The 7,811-nt window shown below is 39.7% G+C and overlaps 1 pseudogene; it reads right to left on the bottom strand.

Annotated features, from left to right (window-relative positions):
• Nucleotides 1–5,321: 5,321 nt before the first annotated feature.
• Nucleotides 5,322–6,145, bottom strand: LOC101038005 (prohibitin 1 pseudogene; annotated as a pseudogene).
• Between the last annotated feature and the right edge of the window lie 1,666 nt (nucleotides 6,146–7,811).

Here is a 7,811-nt window from a genome sequence, read left to right as displayed (position 1 = left end):
AATGTCTTTTAAATGAAATATTTATCACAAAGTTATGTTTTAAACTATTCAGAAAAAATTAAAGACAAAATGGTTTGGCATCTATAAGAATGACAGTTTCCATAATCTGTAAGATTTGGTCTGTTTATTATAAGAATAATTAATTGTAGGATTCTATTATATGTCAGTGGCTTTCTATGATCGAAATCAAGGATGGCAGATACCATATTGTCTGACAGAATCAAAATGCCCTTTATTTTAGAAACACTTCAGTTTTCCAAGTTTCCAGATAAAGTATTTTGTATGCGATAGGGTTGCATTTCAGTTATCTACTTTGTGTTAACAAGCTATCCCCAAATTTGGGGTCTTCAAACACCACTGATTTTTGTGGTTCTGCAGCAATTATTTTATCACACATGGAGTTGACTGGGATCACTCCTGCAGCTGTATTCAGCTGAGAGCTTGGTTGGGACACATTGGTTTGTCACATGTCCTCTTTCTTTAGCAGGATAGCTAAGTACCTCTTTATAGATGGCAGTAAGACCCTTAAGAGGGAGTGAGCTGATGTATAAGCCTCTGCTTGTAATATATTTGCAAATATTCCACTGATCAAGGTGAATACATGACCAAGTCCACATGGGAGGGAACTTTAATTGGGTGTGAATATTGGGAGTTGTGGTTAATTGGGGACTATCAATGTGTCTGCCACAGGCTGCTACTTCTCTCTTAATCTCTGTTGGCCTCTACCCTTTTGTCTGGTAATAAAAGTCCTTATTTTTAATGGGATGCATGGCCACCTAGAATAAAGAAAGCTTTTCCTATTCTATTAGTAACATTTATCAAATTGTGGCTGGGAAGCTATATCTTTGAGGAATAGTATTCAAGCAGAAGTGTCATATGGGACTTCCGAATGGTGTCTTTATTATGTGTGTATTGCTGTTGGACAAACTTTCGCCAAATCTGACAGCTTAAAACAAACAAACAAAAAAGACGCTTTGTTTTCTCACACAGTTTTTGAGAGTCAGGGTTTGGGGTTTTGGGATATCTACGCTGGGTGACTTTGATTTAGTGTCTCGTGTGATTGCAGTCAAGATATCCAGAAGGTCTGTAGTTACTGAGATGTTGATTGAGGCCAGAGGATCAATTCCAAGGTAGTCTCAGTGCCTCACTGACTGTTGGTAGGAGGCCTCAGTCCCTTACCATGGTGATCTCTCTGTAGGGCTGCTTGAGAGGCAGCTAGCCTCATGCCATTGCAGCCTAGCTTCTCCTAGAGTGAGTGAGCTAAGAGAAAGAAAGAGAAAGGAACCAAAATGTGTTTAATGACCTAGCCTTTGAAGTCACATATTATAACTTCTGTGTTCCTTTGATCACACAGATTAACCCTGAGGATTGGGGAGGCACTATACAAAAGTGTCCATACCAGGAGGCGAGGAGCAGCGGGGGGCCATCCTGGGGCTGCCTACCAAAGCTTCCTTAAAGGTAACGCTTAAGTGTTTCTTCATAGTTTGGGTTTTGAGTATTTTTCAATATTCTAAGCAGTTATCTGAGACAAAGCTGAGCAAACCAAATTCTATATAAAATGTTCTCCACAGTATAGCTAAGCTCCAATTTTTTGTATGTTTCCTTCTTATGATAGGAAAATAGAAAAAAATCATTTCTTACAAGTGAAAATTTGTTATGACAATATTAACTGAGAATTCTGTTCTCTAACCTAGTAGAAATGTTTCTGGATTGCTTGAAAACACTTAAGAAAACATGGCCTAAAACAGAAACATTGCTGGCTTATTTATATTCACTGCAGAAATAATTATAGATCATTGTTGGCAAACTTATTTTTTTTTTTTAGAATAAACTACAAATGGGGCAGTATAAACTGTGTGTGGTATGGAAATGAATTTTCATATTGACCAGTTTGGCTGTTGCTTCCTGCTATATTCATGGCAGAGCTCTTGGTTAAATCCTGTGTTTAGCACAATCCAGGAAAATACTGTAATTGTTTACGTAATTATTAAAGGGAAAGTCATATCTTATCTATTTGGCACAATGGAACGTTTGATGATTTAATTCTATCAGTGGATCAAAGCATTGGCTTCATGTCAGGGATTCATGGTTTTAGATTTCAGTTTGTCCTTTCCTTAATTATGTGTCCTTCATATGCTCTCAGAGGCAGTTGCCTCATCTGTAAAATGGGAGTAACATCAAATTCACAGCGTACTGTTGTATTTAAGGTAAGGTACATAAAGCTCACTGTAAGCACTTGATAAATGGAATTGTTGTTAGCTCAATGTTCTTTGGACATTTATTAGGATTAGTGCCTTTGGGAATGCTAAGCATATTGTCTAATAAGACCTTCACTTTAAGGCTACTTATGTGTGTGTTGTGTGTGTGTGTGTGCGTGTGCGTCTGTGTGCTTGTGTTTAAAAAGAAGAGATTAAGCCACTGAGGAGCTAGAACTAAGAAAGTGTATTTCCATTTTGAAAGCCTCTTCTATTGTAAAATTTCTTTTAGCAACTTGAGTTGTGTTAATACAGACAAATAACTAGAAACAGTCCATTCATCCATATATCTAGCCAATTAGTTATCCGACATTTATAAAGTCTTCATTATGTGGTGAGCAATAAAAATGCAAAGAATAAGATCTTACCCTACCTTTAAGGGTTTCACAATCTAATAAAGATTTATATAAAAGAGACATATAAACATAAAGCAGTGTTTCAGTTGCCATATTTATAATGAATCAGTTATTAGTTGCTTATGACACTACATGCTTGCACAGGAAGAAGCACTTACCTGATCAGGAGAGGATCCCTAAGGGGTTGATGTTTCATCTGGGTCTTGAAAAGTGAATAGTTTGTTAGATGGCTAAGGAAAGAACTGGGAGTGTCATAAGGAAAGACAGGACTTTCTGGAGAGAGTCTGTGCCTGTGAGAAGATAAAAAGGATCAGAAAAACATGGTGTATTCTAAGGAACCTCTGTAGTTTGAAATGCCATGACTATGGAGTGCTTAAGGGTGGTGGTCAGGGCAAAGCTGGAAAGATAGGAAGGGCCAGATTATGAATAAGTTTGTATGGCATGGTAAAGAAGATAGACTTTACCTTGTAGATGTTGGTGAACGATTACAGAATTTTTAAGAGGGAAACAAACAGATTAGCATTTCCACTCTGGTGGCAGTGGAATACAGACTAAGGGATTGGGAAGGAGGAATGAAAATATGTCTGACTGGCCTCTGTATGGGGTGTGGGGTGGGGAATGAGGCAGGGATGAGAAAAACTCTTCCTCTAATAGGAAGAACTAGTAGTGGAGTTCTAGGAAGAACTCTAGAAAGACACTTTTGGGTTTTGATTTGGGTGACGGAGGAGATAATGTATACCATTTTGGACATGACAAGTCTGATGTGCTGGGGGTAATCCTAGTGGAGACATCCTGTGCTTGTTGGATGAATGTAGTTCAGGGATGGAAGGGGCTGGAGAGGCTGTAAGTCCAGTCCCTTTTCGTCAAGCAGCTGCATGTACACAGCATTGAATCTGGCTCTCAGAGTGGAGCCTGCTGCAGGCAGAACTCTGAGGTCGATGCCGTTTTACCACCTCCTTACCTTTTAAAATACATTACTGGCTGCTTGTTTTCTGACTCGTGTCTACCTTTTTAGTCCTACCTTCTACTATTTATTTTTGTATTTGTCTTTTATCCTGGTTACTCCACACAACATGCAGTTTTATGGATAGTTTTATGCTATTTTATGAATCCATCATGCTATCCAAGTTCAGTGAGTTCACAACTGCCTTCTGCTTTAAATTCTCTTCCCACTTTTACATCGCACTGAAATTCCGCTTAATCACTACTTTCTCTAGGAAGCCTGCCTGGATTCCTTGTCTTTTTAAGATAACTTTTTGTTCACAGTTCTTAAGTACACAGCATGTTGGACTTTATATCATTCCAGGACAGTATTTACAAATATTACGTAAGTTTAACATTTTATGTAAATGAAATTATCTGTTGATTATTTACAGTGTCCCATGTCAATGATTTATGTGATTTACCTGTACATATGAATGGGAGTATACTATACTTATTTTTTAGACATACTTTCTGCAACAAACAATATATCATAAATGATTTTCACGTTAGTAAATATATGGCTTCACTATCTTTTATAGTTGTATGATATTTTTAAATTGTATGCATTTATTATATTAATGATTTTTAAAATAGTACTATTTTCTGATCTCTCCGTTTTAAAATTTACTTATCTATCTTTTCCTGCAGATTGTCAGGTCCTTGCTAGTAGGAGCTAAGTTTTGTTGGAAGGCAATTCTCTGGATTGCTTGTTTCCTGCACATATTGAGAACACAGACTCTGATAGTCTTTGTGTGGGACATTTTTTAAAGGATGTTTGTATACTATAAGCCCTAGAAGCTATAGTGTCTTTCTCTGAAGCAGAGAGCATGCATGATTACTAAATAGCATAATAAGGATAATATTCACCTTCAGAACAAATGTTGGACACGTTTGCTTGCAGCCTATTATATAAGATTTGAGTGTCCTGGGCTCAGAGTGCCTTAACTGTGACCAAACCCTGGTGGGACTTTAGCGGATGAATGGAACTGTGTTCATCTTACTGGCTATGCTCTAACAAAGCCCATTGTCTGATGTAGTAGTCTAGTGTCTTTTCCAGCATCCATGATACAGTGACAGGCTCTTTTGTCAGCTTGCAAGTAGGGTTGAATCTCACACTTTTCAGTTTATATGTCAGTACATATTGTTACTATTATTATTATTGTTTTAAAAAGTTAGCATTTATTAGTTGCTTTCTATGGGCTAAATTTTACATGCATTTTTTTTTCTTTTAATTATCACATAACCATGAGTAGAATCTTATTTCCTCATTTTATAGATGACCAAATTTTATGGAGATGTGAATAACAAGATCATGTCATTAGGAAGTGATGGAGTTGAGAATCAAATTCAGGCCTTGAAGTCCCAAACTTATTATTTTGCATATCAGTACAGAATAGCTGTGCGGAGAAATCATCCCAGGGATTGTTAGTACTATCATTGCGTTAATTTCTTTCTTTCTTTTCTTTCTTTCTTTCTTTCTTTCTTTCTTTCTTTCTTTCTTTCTTTCTTTCTTTCTTTCTCTTTCATTTTCTTTCGTTTTCTTTCTTTCTTTCTTTCTTTCTTTCTTTCTTAGAGATCTGAAGTGATTTTACCTTTATTTCCTTCACTTTAAGCCATTTATGAAATTTCACAATGATTTCTGGGGTGGGGGCAGAAGGAAGGTGATGTTAAGAATCATCGGGGCTGTGGCCCAGTCAGTCTGCAGAGGTTCAGTCAGGGTGGGCTCTCACTGGGGCGGCTGGAGGAGCACAGACGGCCCCGCCGGCTGGTAGGTGATGTTCTGAGAGTGTGAGAGCTGGTACATGATGCCCTCCGCAGCTTCCAGCTTGTGCGGCTTGATCATGCCGTCCCCTGAGGTGGTCAGTGAGTTGGTGATCATCTCAGCTGCCTTGGAGCTGCCCTCAGAAGAGGTGACAGCCATCTTTTCCTGCTGCTCAGCCTTTTCCACCACAAATCTGGCCCTCGCTGCTTCCTTCTGAGCCACCTGTTTGGCTTCCACCGCCTCTGTGAACTCCTTCCCGAAGGTCAGATGTGTCAAGGACACGTTGTTCAGGATGAGCCCAAAGGTGTCTGCTCGCTCGGTAAGGTCGTCGCTCATCTGCCTGAAGACCAGCTCTCTCTGGGTGATTAGTTTTCCAGCATCAGAGTGAACCACCACTGGCTTGAGGATTTTGGTCGTGTTGGATGGGAGCACACGCTCATCATAGTCCTCTTCGATGCTGGTGAAGATGCGAGGAAGCTGGCTAGCAATGGGTGGGACGAGGATGTGCAGTGCAGTGTTGACATTCTGTAAGTCTTTGCTACCAGCGACTGGTACATTACATTTCCGAGATTGGCAGTCAAAGATAATTGGTTTCTGTACGCATGGGATGAGAAGATGAGAAAGTGAGTCCCTTCCCCTACCACAATGTCCTGTACTCTACGGAGTCGGTCAAAGATGACAGCTCTGTGCCCAGCATCCACATTATATAAGGCAGAGTTCACCACATCTCCTGCAACAGCTAAGGCCAGGCCAAACTTGCGGATGGACTCAAACACGCTGGTAGCCATGTTTTCTTCTGCGGGACCCTCTCACAACCTGCTTCCACCGTGACCTCCACACGGATTCCCCAGCCACGCATACTGCCTGGGTTAATTTTTTAATCCAAGTGGGTGAATTCTTTGGGTTAAAGAAAATAAACACAGGGAAGAGGGACCTTTGTGCACCAGGAGGCCTTTCCAACCCTCCTCAGAAAAGATGGCAAGAGATAAATTCTATATATATACTCAACCACCTGAGGGAAATAGGATCTACATATTGGACATAATCCTTGCTCTCAAGGACCTTGTAGTCTTGTTTGGGAGTTTAAATTTACTCATAGTAAGCAATAAGCAGAAACTAAGATAGTATTCAATTAAGCTCCACATTGAATGATTCAAGCAGTAAGTTAGTTATCAGTTGAGAGAAAGCCATGAACAATCAGGGATGTATACATTGGGAGAGATTTGTGGAGGAGGCAGAGCTTGAGTAGAGCCGGGAAGAAGGAAAGTCAGTTCCAGGTGGAGTTAAAAAGCCTAAAAATTCTTGGAGAAAATAACATACTTGATTTCTGTTCCAGTAAAAAAATACTTCTCATGCCTAATTTACTCCTTATATGGAGAGAACAATTTTGCAGTGTCCTTTAAAAAAATCACAGTATGTAGCTACACACGCACGTGCACACACACACACACACACACACCATACACAAAAAAACAAAAGAAACAAAACCCACCATGCTATTTTCTCATTTGCACTTAACTCAGAGGTTATGAGTCTTTTTTCCTGTTGCGGATCTTGCCACAGGCTCCTGACATTCTTAACTTGATTGGATCCCTGCAGTGCAGTCTACTTCAGACTACCTTTTTTAGACCACTTGAAAGTTTTTCGATTTATTCAGCAGAATATATCAGCCTGTCAGCTATGGAGAGCTAGTGCCTGCGGAAGATATATCTTTCCTCTGCAGGTGGCACTGGCTGCCAATTTTTCTTTGGGGTGAGCTCTTGTTCGGAAGCAGCCCTTTGTGGTTTGAGTACCAGTCAGTCACATTGCAGTTGATCTCTTCTGTCCACTGCTCTATCTGGATAATGGCTATACCTGCTGTGTATGAGTGAAAAGAGGAGCCTATTGTATTATTTCTTTGCTTTGTGATTAGCAAATTACTTTTTGCTTAAACTGGGTCATCCCATCTCTTTTTTCTTGCCTGAGCAATTTATCTGCCTCTATCATTTCCTAGATGTTGATATCAATGTCACTTTGCCTTAGATGTTGTCCCTTGAGTCCTTAGAGTTCCTGCTATCTGCCTTCTCTCTGATTATTTGCCATCTACTCTGCAGAATGGCTTCACTCTCCTCCTGCTGTCCATCTTCATCACATAAGCAATATGGTTCAGCTGAACTGCCATAAGCCTTCCCCACTGGGCTTCAGAGAGGAAGCAGAAAGTTTCCTCTGGGTTAGTCAGAGACCTTTAGGGACCTCCATTTACTTCTGATAGCACAAGACAGAGCCTCAAGGCAAAACATACTCATTGCCGTCAGTTTTACTAAGTGGATATTATGAGATGACATTGGCTTCAAAAGTAATCATGAAGGAGACAAAAGACTTCTCTTTTTTTCTGGAGTTTTCTTCCACTCTTTGTCTCTTCTTTCTGAATGTGAATTTCCTTCTGCACAGATTACCAGGGGATTAATTTTAAAA

This window comes from Saimiri boliviensis, chromosome 4, assembly GCF_048565385.1.
Source record: "Saimiri boliviensis isolate mSaiBol1 chromosome 4, mSaiBol1.pri, whole genome shotgun sequence".
Lineage (NCBI taxonomy): Eukaryota > Metazoa > Chordata > Mammalia > Primates > Cebidae > Saimiri > Saimiri boliviensis.
The sequence above is the reverse complement of the archived record's forward strand: the minus strand, read 5'-3'. Positions and strand labels throughout refer to the sequence as shown.